Raw genomic sequence first — 20,581 nt, 5'->3', positions numbered from 1 at the left:
CAGATGGTAAAAACCTTACATATCATTAAATCCAAGTAATTCTTAATGCAGCTGACTAGTTGCAAAAAACCTTAAATCAAAGCAACACACTTTCTCCCCCACCCCCCATGTACTGACTTCTCACAGGAACACAGTTTATACTCACTCAGTCTTAATGTCACTTCAGTAAAATGTCCTGAACATGAAATCCTCACTGACTGTGCTTTCCAATCCAAACACTTCTATTGGTGTGTTCTATGTGAGTTATTGCCAGCTAACCTCTCTCATACTGAGTGTTAATTACAACCAAGAAATCTCATTTCTTTGTTGCAAATTTCAGAGAATGCCAAACTTGAATTTTTTTTTCATCTTTACTTTCCTCCTGTTATGGACTCTCCAGCAAGTGTAAGTGCTGAATATTGCTGGAAGTATCTCTCCTTTCCTCACAGAAGCGGACAACTCCAATCCCAGCTTCTCTGCTCATTCCTGCAGCTTGGTCTTATTCACCTTTTGCAAAACTTAAGTCACCACATCCACTTTCAGTAAGCTTTTGACAACTGAAAGAATCATTCCTATCCCAAGTTTTGTTTACCAAACCAAACCAAAACCTGGAAAAAAGACACTAGCATCTACCACTCACTATTTAAAAATCACAGAGCCCCCAGTCTGCCAGATCAATCAAAACCTTCTTAAGCAGGCAGCCCAGACCATAATTCTGCAATTTGCTTTGGTAAGTGTACAGTGAAAGTTACCCAGAGAAAATATTAGCTCAGTTGACTACCAGGTTTTAAGACAGACAAAACATTACTCAAAATTACACAATGGAACAAAGAACAGAATAAAGAACCCCTACAGAACTCAGTCTATCCAAACTAGACTTCATTATGCTGTTCAGAATATACACAACAGCCCCAATAAGCAAACCACCAAGAAACAGTAAAAATGGAACAAATGCTTACAGGTTGAAGTTAGAAGGACAGAAAGAGAGAGAGCCTGTTCCCACACAGCTAAACTCCTAACTCGTTCTGGACTGAACTATCCAGCTAGAGAGCTCAGTACTCCCCTTCCATTATACAGATCACTTCTAAAGCATGACCACTTTGGCCTGAAGTCTCATCTGTTTACATATAAACAAAAAGGCCTCTCAATGCGCTTTAAGCTCGGTACCAAACCGGTCTAATCAGAGCCGGGGACTGTTTACGATCCCTCTGAATAAAAACCAAGGACACAGTATCCTTGAGAAAAGGACCAGCTTTTAGAAAAAGGACCAGCTTTGTCACACTCCTCCTCATGGATTGGTTCAGGACATTTCCTGATGTTTGCCCTTTGTTCACTTCGCAGAATTCCAGAGTCCCTTGGCCCACCATGATCTACCTACATCTGCACCAACTTACCAAATAAAATACTTCGTTTAAAACTGACCATTCTGGCTGATGACAGATGCAGCAGAAACTTATAGTTTATAGTTTAAGAATAACATCAGTCAATGAGAATGTACATGTGCTAAGGCTTTCTGTGTCTTGAACAGGCAGGAGACGTTCAGTGATTGGAAATCCTGGCAAGTCAGAGACAGAGGATAGGTTCTAAATAGGATAGGCTATACAACATGAACATTCCATGGTTTGATATCTTAATTCAGCAAAATGTTTGCAATAGCCGCAGGATTTTCCAAAGCACTGAAATACCAAGAACTAAGTTTGAAATGTAATCAATGTGATAATGGAAGAAATATGACATTTAATTTGCACACAACATGTTTCTACAAGCTGCAAGGTGATAATAACGTTGTGTGTTATATTGAGGAATAAATGTTGTCCAAGCCAAGAGGGAAATCTCACACTCTTCAAAAAGAAAATCTGATCATCAGGTTGATGTGGCCTTTTCTCTGAGAGCTGGTACCTCTGATCTTACAGGTTTGCAGCACTCCCTCAGCACTGCACTGGACTGTCACGCTGTTCATACCCCTTCTGCAACAAGATTTATTTATTGTCACATGCATTTTGTTACACTTACTGGCACCATCTTAAAATGCAGAAAATAAACTAAAAACATAGAATAGAAAAACAGAAAAGTTTTTTAAAAAAGTATTAAACTTTACAGTCCTTCTTGGAAAGTGCTCTGCCACGGGTCATGGGCCCAGTGGCCAGGCACATGCCTCTCTGTCTGCGCCACCGCCATTAGAACAAAGTTCCCACCTTTGGCACCATCTCAGCTCCACCGACGTCCTCACCAGACCTTGACAATGCAGACACCAAAGCCGTTGGGTACCACACTGTCCCAAACGCGACCCTGCCATGGTCAGGTGTCCACTTTAGGCCCAATATTACTGCAACATAGTTTACAAGGTTTAGTCTAATACTGCGGGGACTGGAAATCGGAAATCTGGAAATCTGAGAAAATACTGGAGAACTTTGGCAGGTCCCTCCACAGATGCTAACGTTTTGGGGTGAGTGACCCTTCCCCAGAACTGCTTTGAGGAATGGTCACCGGACCCAAAACATTAACTCCGATTTCTCTCCACAGGTGCTGCCAAACCTGCTGAGCTTTTCCAGCAATTTTGATTTTCGTTTCCAATTTCCAGCATCTGCAGTTATTTCTGTTTCTCATTAGTGTTGCGGGTTTGGTGTATCTTATTCAGAATTTATCAGTTTCTGTGTTCTGTTTTAAAAACCAAAACTTTTTGAAGGATTACAACACTTTGAATGATCAAAGAACTTGACACTCCGTGTAAGTGGTTTTTACACAGCTACTTGTTCAAGCAGTTGGGGGTTGGGGAGGGGTGGGGGGAGGGTTGGCAGGTGGGGAGGAGAAAGAACGAAAATCATACAAAACAAGTTTAGTTCCATTTGAGCTGGAGCCAGCAGCAGCGTCCTTATGGAGATTAGGTTGTAAACCAGTAGCTGATTGTTATCAATGACTGGTCTGTAAAATGGTGACCAAAGGCCTTCTACCTGCCAACAGCAATATGATTGGTTCCCAGGGAAGTGAATGATTTATGGGTATGAATGAGTGGTGGGCAGCAATGTGAAGAAATGAACTGTCCTTTTCCGCTCTAGTGGGATCCACTTGGAGCCTGGAGAAAGCTCAGTTACTTTCCCCTCAGTTGTTAGATTGTTTTTAAACATCAATAAACCAGAGAATTGATAAGTTGTGAATTAGTCACCCATTTCCTCCTGAAACCAAGGGAAACACCTGGAGGAGGATTGAGGAGCAGAAAGTCCTGATAAACCAGATGGGTCATTTCAGTGAGTCATGTGGGTTATTGAACTGCCTTCCTGGTCTTACTCCTCCACGCTAACAGCAATGTTTGCGTGTCTGGCTGGATGTGTGTGTAGTCGGGAAGTGACACAGAGCTTTATATTTAACTTTAGAATTTTATTCCTCTGTTTTATAATTGTTTACTTGTTGCTGGAATCTATTTATAATAATTAACAATTCTTAAGGATAGGAACCTGGTCCAAACTCCATTCTGGGTGTAACTTACTCTTAAAATGGAGAATTATTTTAGTTTTGCGTTAATTCAGTGAAATAACTGCAGAGGGGCTGATATCCCATCACCAAGACCTCCTTCATTTAGCTGTGCACAGTAACATTGACTATGACCAGCCAGCTCAGAGGCAGTGCCTGCACTGAGGAGATTCTCAATCCCCTGTTAAAATAAAAATATTGTAAAAAAATTATTAAATATTTCAAGTTACGAAAGAGTTAACATTAATAGCCATATTCAAGAAACAGCAATTTAACAGGAGAAAAAGGGACAGCAAAAACAGACCTCCAAACCCCACCATACAAACAAGGACAAACCTCAAATCCCACCTTAACATTATCAAGATCCAGTAAATGTGTGCAGCACAGTGGCTCAGTGGTTAGCACTGCTACCTCACAGCTCCAAGGACACAGGTTTGATTCCAGCCTGGGGCAACTATCTGTGTGGAGTCTGCACTTGTTCCATGTGGATTCTCCAGTTTCCACCCACAGTCCAAAGATGAGCAGGTTGGCTGGATTAGCCATGGGAAATACAGGGTTATAGGGATAGGATGGCTCTGGGTGGGCTGCTCTTTGGAGGGGTGGTGTAGACTCGATGGGTTGAATGGCCTCTATCAGCACTGTAAGGATTTTGAGAAGCTGCACTATCTTGTGAACACTGGGAGACTCAAAAACTCAGGGAAAATCTGAACTACAAAGAGTCAGGAGCGAAACCCAATAGAGGCAATGATGTGTAAATATGTCAACTTTCTTCAACTCCTGCAACAAAGTTAGTACCAAATGTAAAGCTTTGAATTCTTGGTTAGCACAGAGGGCTGAAGGGCTTGTACTGTCATGTTTTATGTAAACAATCTCAAAAACAATCCAATAAATCGAACAATAAAACAGTGCATATAACACAGACACACCTGGTGGCCCAGTGGTCTGCCCTGATGCACCTTCAGGCCACCTCTAGGACAGGCCATCCCAATTACCCCTTCTCAGGTGACAGCACTCAGGACAGATCATCCTTCTTCTGGCTCTCAGGCCAACCAGTTTCAGGATGGCCCCCCCACCTTCCAGGATGGCCCCCCACCTTCCAGGTCTCGGGTTGACAGCTTTTGGGATGACGTATAAGCCTCCCAGCTCACGTCAGACACAAGGACACCAGACAGTGCAGGTGATAAACCCAACAAGCATCTAGACAGAGTCCATTACCATAAACTGTTGTCTTCAAAATGCAGAGTCCATTCCCAGGAACAGAGTCCACTCCAATTTGTAGAATGCATCAGAGATAGAGTCCATTCCTGAAGGCAGCAAATACACACCCCACAGCGCACAGTCTCCATAGAGACCTGGTTTATCCAGGGAGAACCAGACCCACTCACAGGAACACAGTACATTGTGAAGGCGCAGTTAACTCAAAGGCTTGGTCCACTCCTGAAGACAGACTCAAGGATACAGCTAATGCTCACATCCCAGCGCACACACACAGGTGTTCAAACTTTACAGAGGCCTAGTCCACCAACAAAGGGCCAGGCCTATCCACAGGAGCAGCTCATCTAGAAAGGTACATTTTCTCACAAGGGCTCAGTCCAAACACCACAAAACAAAGTGAAAACACATTCAAAAGAAAGAAAGCCAGAGTGCAAGGACTAAGCCCTGCCATAAAATCAACAATTTTTAAAAACTTTGGGAAAAGGACAGAGTAACATGCAGGCTGTAACCAGCCAGTGAAACAAGAGCTCCCTAATGAGAACTGAAATACCCCTGTTAGACCCTCCCCGCCACCACAGAAATTGCAAAACCTGCACCCACACCTCCTCCCTCACCTCTACCCAAAGCTCCAAAGGAGCCTTCCACATCCATCAAAGTTTTACCTGCACATCCACTAATATCATTTATTGTATCCGTTGCTCCCGATGCAGTCTCCTCTACACTGGGGAGACAGGACGCCTCTTCGCAGAGCGCTTTAGGGAACATCTCCGAGACACCCGCACCAATCAACCACACCGCCCCGTGGCCCAACATTTCAACTCCCCCTCCCACTCTGCCAAGGACATGGAGGTCCTGGGCATCCTTCACCACGGCTCCCTCACCATCCAACACCTGGAAAAAGAACGCCTCATCTCCCACCTCAGAACACTTCAACCCCAAGGCAACAATGTGGATTTCACCCATTTTCTCATTACCCCTTCCCCCACCTCACTCTAGTTCCAGCCTTGCAGCTCAGCACTGTCCTCATGACCTGTTCTACCTGCCAATCTCCCTTTCCACCTATCCACTCCACCCTCCTCTCTGACATATCACCTCCATCCCACCCCCATTCACTTATTGTACTCTATGCTACCTTTCCAACCCCCTCTCATTTATTTCCCCACTCAGCAGGTTCCCTGCCTCTATTCCTGATGAAGGGCTTTTGCCCGAAACGTCGATGTTCCTGCTCCTCGGATGCTGCCTGACCTGCTGTGCTCTTCCAGCACCACTCTAACCTAGACTCTGATTTCCAGCATCTGCAATCCTTGCTTTTACCCCTGTAGCACATTGACTGTGAAGATCACCCAGTTTGGAAATCAGTCCTCAATTTAAAAAAAGGAATTCCAGTTTTAGATTCGGGTTTCCCAATAAACAGAAACCTACAGCAGCAGTGCACTGAACTGAGGAGATGCTAAATACCCTGTGAATGTTAGTCAACCAGGGCTTTCCTGATTGGCTCAGATTAACAACCCCAATTAACAACCTCATAGTCAAGGAGGTCAACCTGGGTCCAATCCTGACCGTTCGAGAATGGCAGGAGTGGATCCCAGTGCAGCGCCCTCGTGAGAAGTGACAGAAAACTGCTGTTTTTGTCTCTCCACTGGTGCTGCTGGACCACCTGAGTTTCTGCAGTATTCTCTCTCAACATTAATGGGAAAACATTTCACAATGTTACTCGTGGAATCAATGAGCTGGATTGCCCCCATCTGCACTGCAGTGAGCATTTTGACTCAATTTGACTATGATCCTGTGAGTTTATGAAGAAATCTGGCAAAACGTAATCCCTCCCTGAGTACATGTGGGAATCCTGGAGAAACTCTGTATTGAGATTCATCTCTTTCATGCATCTTTTATTCTTAAAATATGAGAGTCCTGAACATTCTCATTAATTACCCAACAATGAAACTGCAGGGTGCATTCTCAAAGTAATTTAATTTTCTTCCACTGTGAGAGGTTTTTTGCAAGGCTGTAATCACTAACTTCAGCAAAACGATGGCAGATAATGAGAATCACAGAACCTGTAATGACTACCACAACAAATAAAATGCTATTTTATCTTCCAGTAAAATATTTGCCCTTTTAAAACAATTTCTTTACACGTTTGTGATATTTTTTGTGATTTCTACATGTTCAGAATCTCTTGATCATTCTGAAGTATTACTTGCAGAAGGACATGTTTCTTCTTTTTGTGTTTTTATATCGACTTAAACTAAGATGTGGTAGCAGTAATATAGGAAAACACAGCTAGGCCTTGGGATATGGTCCTGTGCACTCTGACCTACAAAGATTTATCAGAGAAATTAAAGGGTTTTATCACAACTCTCACTGCCATTGGCCAACTATCACCTAGACTGACTATCCTGTGTGCGGCCACCGATACGTGTAAAGCTAAGTTAAAATCATCGCAGTACCATTAGAAAGAGATGACTGGTAGTGACTTAATCTGAAGGTCACCACACCTCAGGCAAGGGGAGAGTTTGGGAATGAGAGTCCTTCATGGCCATCTCAGCCAGTATAAGAATTAAACTCACATTGTTACTGTTACTCCTCAACACAAGCCAGCAATTCAGTCAACTAAGATAGCTGACCTCAAGTGCACGAGCACTTGTTTGGTGATAGGAAAGTTGAATGTTGTGGGGAAAAAGACACATTTTGTTAAAATTTTTCTTCTTGCACTCATTAGGGCATTTCACAAGAATCCCAGGGGAAAACCAATCCGTAAATACGGTGTGAGAGGAGCATGTGGATTGGTTGGCAGGTGGACTCTGATTGGCAGAGGCATTGTTGTGGGAAGTCATCAGTTTTTGTACTCAGCAATGTGGGTGAAATGGCTGAGAAAGCTCCACTATTCAGGGGGCAATTAGGGTTGGGCATCAACTGCTCAAAAAGAAGGAACCCACTGGACTCAAAACATTAATTTTTCTTTTCTTTTCACAGATGCTTGTCAGGACCCTCATATTTTAAGAAAAAAAATGCATGAAAGGGATGAGACTAAATACAGATTTCTCCAGGATCCCCACATGCCCTCAGGGAGGGATGACTTTTTGTCAGATTTCTTAATAAACTCACACGAGCACGATTGAACAGAGTCAAAATACTCACTGCAATGCAGATGGAGACAATTCAACTCATTGATTCTTCGAGAAACATTGTGAAATTATTGCCCATTTACTGTTGAGAGAGAGTACTGAAGAATCTCAATAGGTTTCTCCAGCATTTTCTGTGTTTGTTTCACATTTACAGCATCTGGAACATTTTACTTTTATGTAACTAACTTGAGATTTATCTTTCTTTTGTGTCTGAGGTAGAAACTATTCTGAAATCCACAATTCCGAGATTTGGGTCTGACATTATTGTGAGACTCTCTGGACCAGAGTTTGGTTAAAATTGGTAGTCTTTAAAAGAGTTTTAGTCAAAATCATCATAACTATATAATCATATAGAACTTAGAATGTCATAGTAAAAAAAAATTTATTTTAAAGTTAAAACGTGCATTTTGAAAGAAAGCCAACATTGACTCAGCAGTTTCAAGACAAACAGATATCCCGAGAGGTTTCTCGGTTGATGATCAGACATGTACAGGGCAGTGGAGGGAGCTGCTGTGAAAATGATAGGTTTCCAGGGAAGTTTTATTGATAAGGAGTTGAAGGGATTTGTAGAGCTTTGTATTGAGATGTTTAGACTAATTGGACAATGAGACTTGTATATCATTGGACAGAGGGATGCAGCAAATCATCTGAAGATTTGTGAAGGTACATATCTGAGGATTCCATTAGAGAAATGTGAGAGAGACATTTTTGTAGATAAGGCTTTTGATGTCAATGAGCTGAAGGAAAGGAAAGACATAAAGTTTATAGAGGTATAAAGGTAGCATCTTTTAGTTTTTCATTATTATTTTTGATTGTCAACTCAATTGGAGAATAACTGCCTTCAAAACTGAGAACTGTGGAAGTAATTACTGCACTTTTGAAAACAAGTTGTTGGAATTCAATGTGAGCAGTGTTTATGCCGTTGCTTTGCAAGAGGTGGAGGGGTAGGAGAAGGTTAGAGATTTGACTTGCTGGCACCAGGGTTCTATGAATGGAGCGATTCAGTTGGCAACAGGTAACTGATCAGTTTGTGCAAGTTTTGCCGATTGTGGATGTCGGAATCGACAACCTGATGGGCAGCTGTCTGCTTGGGTCCTGGACAGGTAAAGAGTTCGGGGCGTTTATATAGAGGTTGACAAACATCTTCATCAACTATGAAGAATGCCAGTTATTTTATTCCACCAGTCACTGCAATCTGTTGCTTTTATCCAGAAACTAAGAGATTTTGTAATTAACATACCAGTAATTAACATAATTAACATACCAGTAATTAACATAATTAATATATCAGTCACCCTGTGAATTCTGAGAGAAAATGACAAGACATGGAGAAGGAGATTAAAGAGCAGAAAGTCTTAGCAAGTAGAAGGAACATCTCGCCAAACCCATGGACTGGTGCTAGTGAACTGCATTTCCTCATTTTGTTTTCACTCCATTGTTTTATTTTGTTTGTCTGTATATGGCTATATTTGTGTGGAGAGGTTTTAAAGTGAGAAAAAGTTTTGATTAGTAGAGTTATAAACTGATAGTTCATAACCTTGTTTATTTGTGGCCAGAACTTATTTATTCATTGTGGGGTGACATGGTGGCTCAGTGGTTAGCAGTGCAACCTCACAGCATCAGAGTCCCAGGTTCGATTCTAGACTTGGGTGATTGTCTGGAGTTTGCACATTCTCCCCGTGTCTGTGTGGGTTTCCTCCCACAGTCCAAAGATGTGCAGGTCAGGTGAATTGGCCATGCTAAATTGCCCATAGTGTTAGGTGCATTAGTCAGGGGTAAATATAGGATAGGGGACTGGGTAGGTTACTCTTTGGAGGGTTGGTGTAGATGTGTTGGGGCCGAAGGGCTGGCCTCCATACTTTAGGGAATCTAATCACAACTAATTCTTGTGAATCTGGTCAGTATTTACTCTAAGCCTGATTCCCACAGACAGGTCAGTTAGGGGCTGTGTGTGCTTTAATTAAATCATTCACTTTCATTGTGACCCTGGGAATAATAGGACTTCAGAATCAGCATACTTTCCCAACTAAGCACTAGCAAGATGACAGATGGGGTGTGCAGAGTGAAGTTTTATCTTGTGAGTGGCGAGGTGGAGATGGGGGTGAGGGTGGATTGGAGGTGGAGGTGGGGGTGGAGGTGAGGGTGGGGTGGGGGCCGAGGTGGGGATGGAGGTGGGGGTGGGGGTGGGGGTAAGGAGAATGGCTGAGAAGTGGAGGTGTTCAGGGAATTGGGATGGTGGATCAGTAGCTTGGGTGTATTTGAAAACGTTAGGGTTGGAGGGGGAGGGGGAGTGGTCAGAGAAATCAGTGAGAACAAACAGCAGCATTTTATTCTTCCCCTTCTTGAGATGTGGAAAGATGATAAGCTCGGGTTGTTTCGTTTAGAACAAAGAAGGATGAGGGGAGATCTTATTGAGGTGAACGAGATTATGATGGGAATGGGCAGGGCGTTAGAGAGCAGCAGTTCCCATTTATAAAAGGGGCAATTACAAGAGGACATAACTTTAAAGTGAAAGGCAGGAGGTTTAGAAGAGAGTTGAGGAAAACTGTTTTCACCTAGACAGTGGTAGGGTCTGGAATGTACTGGAGGGTAGTGGAGGCAGGAAGTCTCATTATATTTAAAAAGTATTTGGATGAGCACTTGAAGTGTCATAAGATTCAAAGCTATGGCTATAGCATTGGAAAGTGGGACTAATGTATGTTGTTGTGTAGTTTTGATGTAGATACAGAATTGTTGGGAAAATACCCTCTTCTGTGATGCATGATCCTATGAAATCAGATTGTCCAACTCATAAAATTTAAGCTGGGAATTAATTAGTTAATTTGGCAAAACATTAGAAACAAAAAGAACTTAATCACTGTTATTTAAAATCGCAAGAATAAATTATTCAGAATGGCTTTGATGGATGAATAGAAATCAAAAACATAAAAAAAATCACTTTTTATGATTGCAAGAGTTCCAAAAATATTAGCACAGCAGCTGGGAGAGCTATTGAATCAGTGCTTCTATTTTATTTGGATTACAAACATAAATTACACTCAGCTACATTCTGCTGCTATTTATCAAACAGTAGCAAGTTAAAGTAATAGATTCTTAAAATTGTTCCATTTCAGCAGTCTGCTACAATTAGTGGTCACAATAGATTATTCAGTTGAAGGTTATATTGCAATTCAAATGAAATTCATTTAGTAAATTGGGTGTTTGGTGGATATGGCATGGTATTGTAAATATTTCAGTGAACTGTTCAGCATCAATTTAGAGGATGGATGCTACTGTCCTGAGAATGTTACCGAGAGTAGTTTATTCAGAGGCTGATGCTCTGGGAATATGCAATTCAAACTCCCACAGCAGCAGAGGGTTAACATCTGAATTTGATCCATAAATCTGGTTTTCGGGTGACCATGAAATACTTGTCTATTTGTTGTTTTAAAAACCCATCTGCTTCACAAAGGACCTTTAGAGAAGGAAACTAGCTCTGACTCCAGACCCACAGCAATGTAACTGACTCAGAAATGGCCCAACATACTCCACAAACCAGGGGCAAGGAGAGATCAGCAACAGTCCAGGAATGATTAAAGGAAATAACACAAGTGAAGGAGGGCTCCAGAGGTGCAGTGGTAGCGTCCCCAGCTTTGAGATTTAAGGCCTGGGCTTAATTTCCACCTGCTGCAAAACATGTCTGAACTAAGTGATGGAAGTAACTAAAAATTGAGTAAAAGGTGATCAGCCAAATGAAATCACCAGTAAATACTACACATGAAACGGTCCAAAGTGCATGACCAAATATAAGATTCATCTAAGGAAAAACAAACTGCAATTATGCAACATCATTTATAACCATAGGATGTCTAAGGAGTATTTCACAGCAAAATGCCAAGCTTTTGAAATGTCGTCACTGTTTAATGTAGAAAACATAGCAGCTCACTTGAGCGCAGCAAGATTGTACAGAAAACAATGTTTAAATATAATGTTCTTTCTTTCTGAGTAGTCCCTCAGGTTTGAGATTCGGAGATGGTTAATAAACTCAATGTATGACCTGCTGATCCTGCAGATCCTGTGGAGTTTGAAAGGTTGGACTTTTGTCAAACACCTCGACATTGTCCCTGCATTTTCCCACCAAACTTTGGTGCCTTCTTGAATGAATTTTTTCCATTGAGTCAGTCACAAGCCAAAGTCTTTGATGAATCAGTGAGGGTATTGAACTCCTCAGAGAGGATGTACTCCCTCCACTGCTCTGAGAGTTGATGCAATATTACACATGTGGTATTATTGCTGGACTGTCAACCTAGAGACCCAGACTAAGTCGAGGGACCCAGGTTTGAACCCAGCCAGGGTAGATGATGAAATTCAAATATAATAACAATATCTGGAATTAAGATTCTAATTATGATCATAAATCCATTTGGATAAACCCTTCTGGTTCAGTTGTCAAGAGGAAGAAGAAGGCTAACGTTAGGATGAGACATGAAAGCTCAATTGAGAGTTACAAGTTAACGAAGAAAGACCTAAAGAAAGGGCTAAGAAGACCCAGGAGAGGACATGAGAAGTTGTTGGTGGATAGGATCAAGGAAAACCCAAAGGCCTTCTATAGTTATATCAAGAATAAAAGAATGACGAGAGTAAGATTAGGGCCAATCAACGATAGAAATGGAAAGTTGTGTGTGGAATATGAGGAGATGAGGAAGAGCTAAACCAATATTTTTGGTCAGTATTCACACTGGAAAAAGACAATATTGTCAGGGGAATACTGAGATACAGGCTACTAGATCAGACAGGATTGAGGTTCACGAGGAGAAGGTGTTAGCAATTCTGGAAAGTGTGAAAATAGATAAGTCCCCTGAGCTGGATTGGATTTATCCTAGGATTCTCTGGGAAGCCAGGGAGGAGATTATAGAGCCTTTGGCATTGATCATTATGTCGTCATTGTCTACAGAAATATGCCAGAAGACTGGAGGATAGCAAATGTTGTTCCTTTGTTGAAGAAGGGGAATAGAGATAACCCTGGTAATTATAGACCAGTGAGCGTTACTTTTATTGTGAGTAAAGTGTTGGAAAAGGTTGCAAGAGATAAGATTTGCAATCATCAACAGAAGGATAAGTTGATTAGGGATAGTCAACACAGTTTGTGAAGGGTAGGTCGTGCCTCACAAACCTTATTGAGTTTTTTTGAGATGGTGACCAAACAGGTGGATGAGGGTAAAGTGGGTCATGTAGTCTATATAGATGTCAGTAAGGCTTTTGATAATGTTCCCCATGGTAGCATATTGTACAAAATACAGAGACATGAAACTGAGGGTGATTTAGCAGTTTGGATAAGAAATTGGCGAGCTGAAAGAAGACAGAGGGTGGTGGTTGATGGGAAATATTCATCCTGGGGTTCAGTTACCAGTGGTGTACTGCAAGGATCTGTTTTGGGTCCACTGCTGTTTGTCACTTTTATAAATGACCTGGATGAGGGTGTAGAAGGATGGATTAGTAAATGTGCAGATGACATTAAAGTCGATGGAGTTGTGGACAGTGCAGAAGCATGTTGTAGGTTACAGAGAGACATAGATAAGCTGCAGAGCTGGGCAAATGGAGTCTGATGTGGAAAAGTGTGAGGTGGTTCACTTTGGAAAGAGTAACAGGAATAAACAGTATGGGGCTAATGGCAAGATTCTTAGTAGTATGTATGAGCAGAGATATCTCGGTGTCCATGTACATAGATCCCTGAAAGCTGCCACCCAGGTTGATAGGGTTGATAAGAAGGCACTTGGTGTGTTAGCTTTTATTGGTAAAGGGATTGAGTTTCGGAGCCACAAGGTTATGCTGCAGCTGTACAAAACTCTGGTGCGGCCCCATTTGGAGTATTGTGTACAGTTTTTCTCACCGCTTTATAAGAAGGATGTGAAAGTTTTGGAAAAGTTGCAGAGAAGATTTACCAGGATATTGCCTGGTCTGTAGGGAAGGACTTATGAAGAAAGTCTGAGGGACTTGAGGCTTTTTTTGTTAGAGAGAAGAATGTTGAGAGGCGAATTAATTGAGACATAAAAGGTAGTGGGGCAGTACAGTGGCTCTGTGGTTAGCACTGCTGCCTCACAGCACCAGGGTCCCAGGTTTGATTCCCAACTCAGGCGACTGTCTGTGGGGAGTTTGCACATTCTCCCCGTGTCTGCGTGGGTTTCCTCTGGGTGCTCCGGTTTCCTACCTCAGTCCAAGGGTATGCGGGTCAGGTGAATTGGCCATGCTAAATTGCTCATAGTGTTAGGTTTGTTCGTCAGAGGGAAATGGGTCTGATTGGTTACTCTTCAGAGGGTTGGAGTGGACTGGTTGGGCCGAATTGCCTGTTTCCACACTGTGGGGAACCTAACCTAATATAATCGGAAGGTTAGATAGGGTGGACAGTGAGACCCTTTTTCCTTAGATGGTGATGGCTAGCATGAGGAGACATAGCTTTAAGTTGAGGGATGATAGATACAGGACAGATGTCAGAGGTAATTTCTTTACTCAAAAAACAGTAAGGATATGGAAGAAACAGCCTGCAATAGTTGTAGACTCGGCAACTTTAAGAGCATTTAAATGGTCATTGGATAGACACATGGAAAAAATGGAATCGTGTAGGATAGCTTGGCATCAGATTGGTTCCACAGGTCAGCACAACATTGAGGGGTGAAAGGCCTATCCTGAGCTGTAATGTTCTATGTTCTATATTTTTGTTCAGGGAAGGAAACTGCCACTCTTACTCAGTCTGACCTACATGTGACTTCGACTCACAGCAATGTGGTTGACTCTTAACTTCCCTCTGGGCAATTAGGGATGGGCAATAAATGCTGCCTCGTCACCAGTGACCACATCCTGTGAACGAATAAAGAAAAAAACCCTCCAGCTCAGATGAGAGGTAGATTATGTTTTTTTCAGATACAGCAACACTGCCAAATAACCCAAGGATCTCTAAACAATCAGAAGGAAAGGAAACAAAACATCGACAATTGTTACAGAGCAATAAACTCAAAATTTGGCAATACTCAATGTAGCTGACAACCAGCAAAAATATATTAATTTCCAGTTCAGCCTGAAATGTGCCAGGTCCTAACAAACTGATTAATTATAGTAAAAGCAACTGTTTACCTTCTAAGTGTTTGTTCAGCTTAAGTCAGAATCACTATTTGGTTAGGTAAATATTTAATGCAAACAGTGGATGAAAAATTTGGCAAGCAAGTTATCTGTGTTGTATTAAAATAGAGTACTGATTAAGAACCATAAAAACATGATTATCTAGTTGCCCCTTACTGTCCTAGTTTATCTTTGGCTTGGTTTAGTTTCTAATTTATTTTGTTAAAATTCGGTTATTATTCTTGCTGAACTTCTGGACATTGGTAGCTCTGGCAATTGGGAGTGAAAACATCTCCTCTGAACTTACAACCCAACTAAAAAAAAGGGAACATTTTCAAAAGCAATGTATCGAGATTGTTAATTCTGTCTCTGTCACAGCACTGATCCCTGTGGAACACCAAAGATCGCAGATCTCCAGTTATAAAAATTGCCTTCCACCCCTACTCTCTACCTTCTCTGACTAAGCCATATCCATCTTATCAGCTCATGATGAATCTCATGTGACTCCAACTTCTGTATCAGCCTGCCAAGAGGGACATTTTCAAAGGTCTTGCTCAATCCCATACAGGCAACATCCACTGCCTTACCTTCATTACTTATAGAACATAGAACAGTACAGGCCTTTCGGCCCTTGATGTTGTGCCAACCTTTTATCCTGCTCTAAGATCAAACTAACCTACATACCCTTTCATTGTACTGTTGTCAATGTGCCTATCCAAGAGTCCGTAGTGTATCTGACTCTACTACCACTGCTAGGAGAAAGTGAGGACTGGAGATCGAAGCTTAAAAATGTGTTGCTGGAAAAGTGCAGCAGGTCAGGCAGCATCAAAGGAACAGGAGAATCGACGTTTTGGGCATAAGCACTTCAGGAAATTTTTAAGCTCTACCACCACTGCTGGCAGGGCATTCCATGCACCCATCACTCTCTGAGTAAAGAACCTACCTCTGACATCTCCCCTAAACCTTCCACGAATCACCTTAAAATTATGCTCCCTATGTGGTTAGCACTGCTGCCTCACAGCAGCAGAGACCCAGGTTCAATTCCTGCCTCAGGCGACCCTTTGTGTGGAGTTTGCATATTCTCCCCCTGTCTGCGTGGGTTTCCTCTGGGTGCTCCGGTTTCCTCCCACATTCACAAAGGTGTGCAGGTTAGGTAAATTGGCCATGCTAAATTGCCCGTAGTGTTAGGCAAAGGGGTAAATTTAGGGGAATGGGTCTGGGTGGGTTGCACTTCGGTGGGTCAGTGTGGACTTGTTGGGCCGAAGGGCCTGTTTCCACACTGTAAGTACTCTAACCATAACCATTTTCACCCGAGGAAAACATCTCTGGTTATCCACTCTATCTAAGTCTCTCATTATCTTGTACACCTCTATTAAGTCACTTCTCATCCTTCTTCACTCCAATGAAAAAAGCCCTAGTCATAGAGTCATAGAGATGTACAGCATGGAAACAGACCCTTCGGTCCAACCCCTCCATGCCGACCAGATATCCCAACCCAATCTAGTCCCACCTGCCAGCACCCGGCCCATATCCCTCCCAACCCTTCCTATTCATATACCTATCAAAATGCCTCTTAAATGTTGTAATTGTACCAGCCTCCACCACTTCCTCTGGCATCTCATCCCATACATGTACCACCTTCTGTGTGAAAAGGTTGCCCCTTCGGTCTCTTTTATATCTTTTCCCTCTCACCCTAAACATATGCCCTCTTAGTTCTGAATTCCCTGACCCCAGGGAAAAGATTTTGTCTATTTATCCTATCTATGCCCCTCATAATTTTGTAACCCTCAGCCTCCGACGGTGCCAACCTGTTCAGCCTCTCCCTGTAACTCAAATCCTCCAACCCTGGCAACATCCTTGTAAATCCTTTCTGAACCCTTTCACATTTCACAACATCTTCCCGATAGGAAGGAAACCAGGATTGCACGCAATATTCCAACAGTGGCCTAACCAATGCCCGAAACAGCCACAACATGACTGCCCAACTCCCGTACTCAATACTCTGACCAATAAAGGAAAGCATACCAAATGCCCTCTTCACTATCCTATTTATCTGCGACTCCACTTTCAAGGAATTATGAAACTGCACTCTTTGTTCAGCAACACTCTCTAGGACCTTACCATTAAGTGTATAGGTTCTGCTAAAATTTGCTTTCCCAAAAAGCAGCACCTCGCATTTATCTGAGTTAAACTCCATCTGCCACTTCTCAGCCCATTGGCCCATCTGGTCAAGATCCTGGTGTTATCTGAAGTAACCCTCTTCGCTGTCCACTACACCTCCAATTTTGGTGTCATCTGCAAACTTACTAACTGTACCTCTTATGCCCGCATCCAAATCATTTATGTAAATGACAAAAAGTAGAGGACCCAGCACCGATCCTTGTGGCACTCCACTGGTCACAGGCCTCTAGTCTGAAAAACAAACCCTCCACCACCACCCTCTGTCTTCTACCTTTGAGCCAGTTCTATATCCAAATGGCTAGTTTACCCTGTATTCCATGAGACCTAACCTTGCTAATCAGTCTCCCATGGGAAACCTTGTCGAAAGCCTTACTGAAGTCCATATAGATCACATCTACCACTCTGCCCTCATCAATCATCTTTGTTACTTCTTGAAAACAACTCAATCAAGTTTGTGAGACATGATTTCCCACGCACAAAGCCATGTTGTCTATCCCGAATCAGTCCTTGCCTTTCCAAATACATGGACATCCTATCGCTCAGGATTCCCTTCAACAACTTGCCCACCACCGACGTCAGGCTCACTAGGCTACAATTCCCTGGCTTGTCCTTACCGCCCTTCTTAAACAGTGGCACCATGTTAGCCAACCTCCAGTCTTCCAGAACCTCACCTGTGACTATCAACTTGCTTAAAAAGCTCAATCAAATTTGTGAGACATGATCTTCACCACACAAAGTCATGCTGCCTTTTGCTTTTAAGTCCATATTTTTCTAAATGTGAGTAAATCCTATCCTTAAGAATCTTCTCTGATAATTTCCCGACCACTATTAAAATGTTCACTGGCCTGTAATTTCCTGGATCATCCCTGCTGCAGTTCTTAAACAAAGGAACAACATTGGCTATTCTCCAATCCTCTGGAACTATATAGTGACTAAAGTAGAGACAAAGATTTGACCCCAGCAATTTTCACTCTTACCTCCCTCTGATTTTCAGGATAAATCCCATCAGTTCCTGGGGACCTGTCTACTTTAATGCTTTTCAAAACACAAAATAATTTTTTTTAATATTGATATGTCTGGAAACATCAACATTGCCCTCCTGTTCTTCTCCTTGTCAATGTTGAAGCAAAGTATTCATCAAGGACCTCATTCACTGCTTCAGCTGTCACACATAAATTCCCTCCTTTAGCTGTGAGTTGATCTACACTTTTCCTAACTTCCCTCTTGCTCCTTTTATACATTTAAAATAACTTGGGAGTTTCCTTAATCCTTTTCATGAAAGTTATTTCATGGTCCCTTTTAGCCCTCGTAACCCCTGTTTGAGTTATTTTCTGCTATCTCTGTATTAGAGTCGTAGAGCTGTACAGCACGGAAACAAACACTTTGATCCATTTGTTCGTGCTGACCAGATATCCAAAATTAATCCAGTCCCATTTGCCAGCACTTGGCCCATCTAAAGCTTTCCTATTCATATCCCCATCCAGATGCCTTTTGAATGGTGTTATTGTACCAGCCTCCACCATGTCCTGTGGCAGCTCATTCCATACACGTACCACCCTCTGTGTGAAAAAGTTGACACCTAGGTTCCTTTTGAATCTTTTCCTTCTCACCATAAACCTATGCTTCTCTAGTTTTGGACTCCACCAGCCCAAGGAAAAGACCTTGTCTATTTATCTTGTCTATGTCCCTCATGGTTTTATAAATCTCTATAAGGTCACCCCTCAGCCTCTGACGCTCCAGCTCAAAACCTCCAACCCTGGCAACATTCTTGTAAACCTTCTCTGAATCCTTTCAAATTTCACAACATATTTTTTATTGGAGGGAGGAGAGAATTGCATAGAATATTCCAAAAGTGGCCAAAGCAATGTCCTGTACAGCCACAACATGACCTCCCAACTCCTGTACTCAATACTCTGACCAATAAAAGAAGGCATACCAAACACCTTCTTCACTATCCTATCTACCTGAGACTCCACCTCCAAGGAGCTATGAACCTGCACTCCAAGGGCTCTGTTCTGCAGCACTCCCTAGGACCTTACCATTAAGTGTATAAGTTCTGCCCTGATGTGCTTTTCCAGAATGCAGCACCTCACATTTATCTAAATTAAATGCTGTCTCCCACTCCTCAGCCCATTGGCCCATCCGATCAAAATCCTGTTGTACCCTGAGGTAACCTTCTTCTCTGTCCACTACACCTCCAATTTTGGTGTCATCTGCAAATATACTAATCATAAATCCTATGTTCATTTATATAAATGATGAAAAGCAGTGCACCCAGAACTGATCCTTGTGGCACACCACTGGTCACAGGCCTCAAGTCTGAAAATCAACCCTCCACCACCGTCCTCTGTCTTCTATCTTCAAGCCAGTTCTGTATCCAGGTAGCTATTTCTCTCTGTATTCCATGTGATCTGATCGTGCTAACTAGTCTATTATGTGGAACTTTGTTGAACTCCTTACTGAAATCCATATAGATCACATCCACCACTCTGCCCTTATCAATCCTTTTCATTACTTCTTCAAAAAACTCAATCAAGTTAGTTTGATACTCATGATTTCCTATGAACAAAGCAATGTTGTCTGTCCCTAATCAATCCTTGCCTTTCCAAATACACATAAATCCTGTCCTTCAGGACTCCCTCCAACAACATGGCCAACACTGATATCAGGTTCACCAATCAATAGTGGTACCATGTTCACCAACGTTCAGTCTTCTGGCACTTCACCTGTGGCTAGCGATGATATTAATATCTCAGCAAGGGGCCCAGCAATCACTTCCCTAGCTTCCCACAGAGTTCTCGAGTACATTTGATCAGGTCCTGGGAATTTATCCATCTTTGTGTTTTAAGACATCCAGCACCACCTTCTCTGTAATATGGACATTTTTCAAGATTTTGACTTGCATTTCCCCACATGGTATATCTTCCATATTCTTCTCCACAGGATATGGCAAAATACTCATTTAGTATCTCCTCTATCTCCTGTGGTCCCACATATAGGCAGCCTTGCTCATCTTGAAGCGGCCCATTCTCTCACTTGTTACTCTTTTGTCCTTTATTTATTTGTAGAACCCCTTTGAATTCTCCTTAAACCAATTTGCAAAAACTATTTCATATCCCCTTTTTGATCTTCTGATTTCTCTCAAGTATACCCCTACTGCCTTGATAGTCTTCTATGATTTATTTGATCTCTACTGTCTAGTCCTGACATATGCTTCCTTCTTTTTCTTGATTGCAACCTCAATTTCTCTGGTCATCCAGCTTTTCCTACAACCACCAGCCTTGCCTTTCACCCTGACAGGAATATACTCTGTCTGGATTCTTGCTATCTCATTTCCTAAGGCTTTCCATTTGCCAGTCATCCCTTTACCTAAAAACACTCATCCCCAATCAGCCTTTGCAGATTCTTGCCTAATACCATCAAAATTGGCCTTCATCTAATTTTGAACTTTAATTTTTAGATCCAGTCTATTCTTTTCCAAGAGTAGGTCAAGTTTTGGACCTTCTGTAATAAGTACA

This window comes from Hemiscyllium ocellatum, chromosome 16 (genome assembly GCF_020745735.1).
Source record: "Hemiscyllium ocellatum isolate sHemOce1 chromosome 16, sHemOce1.pat.X.cur, whole genome shotgun sequence".
NCBI lineage: Eukaryota > Metazoa > Chordata > Chondrichthyes > Orectolobiformes > Hemiscylliidae > Hemiscyllium > Hemiscyllium ocellatum.
The sequence above is the reverse complement of the archived record's forward strand: the minus strand, read 5'-3'. Positions refer to the sequence as shown.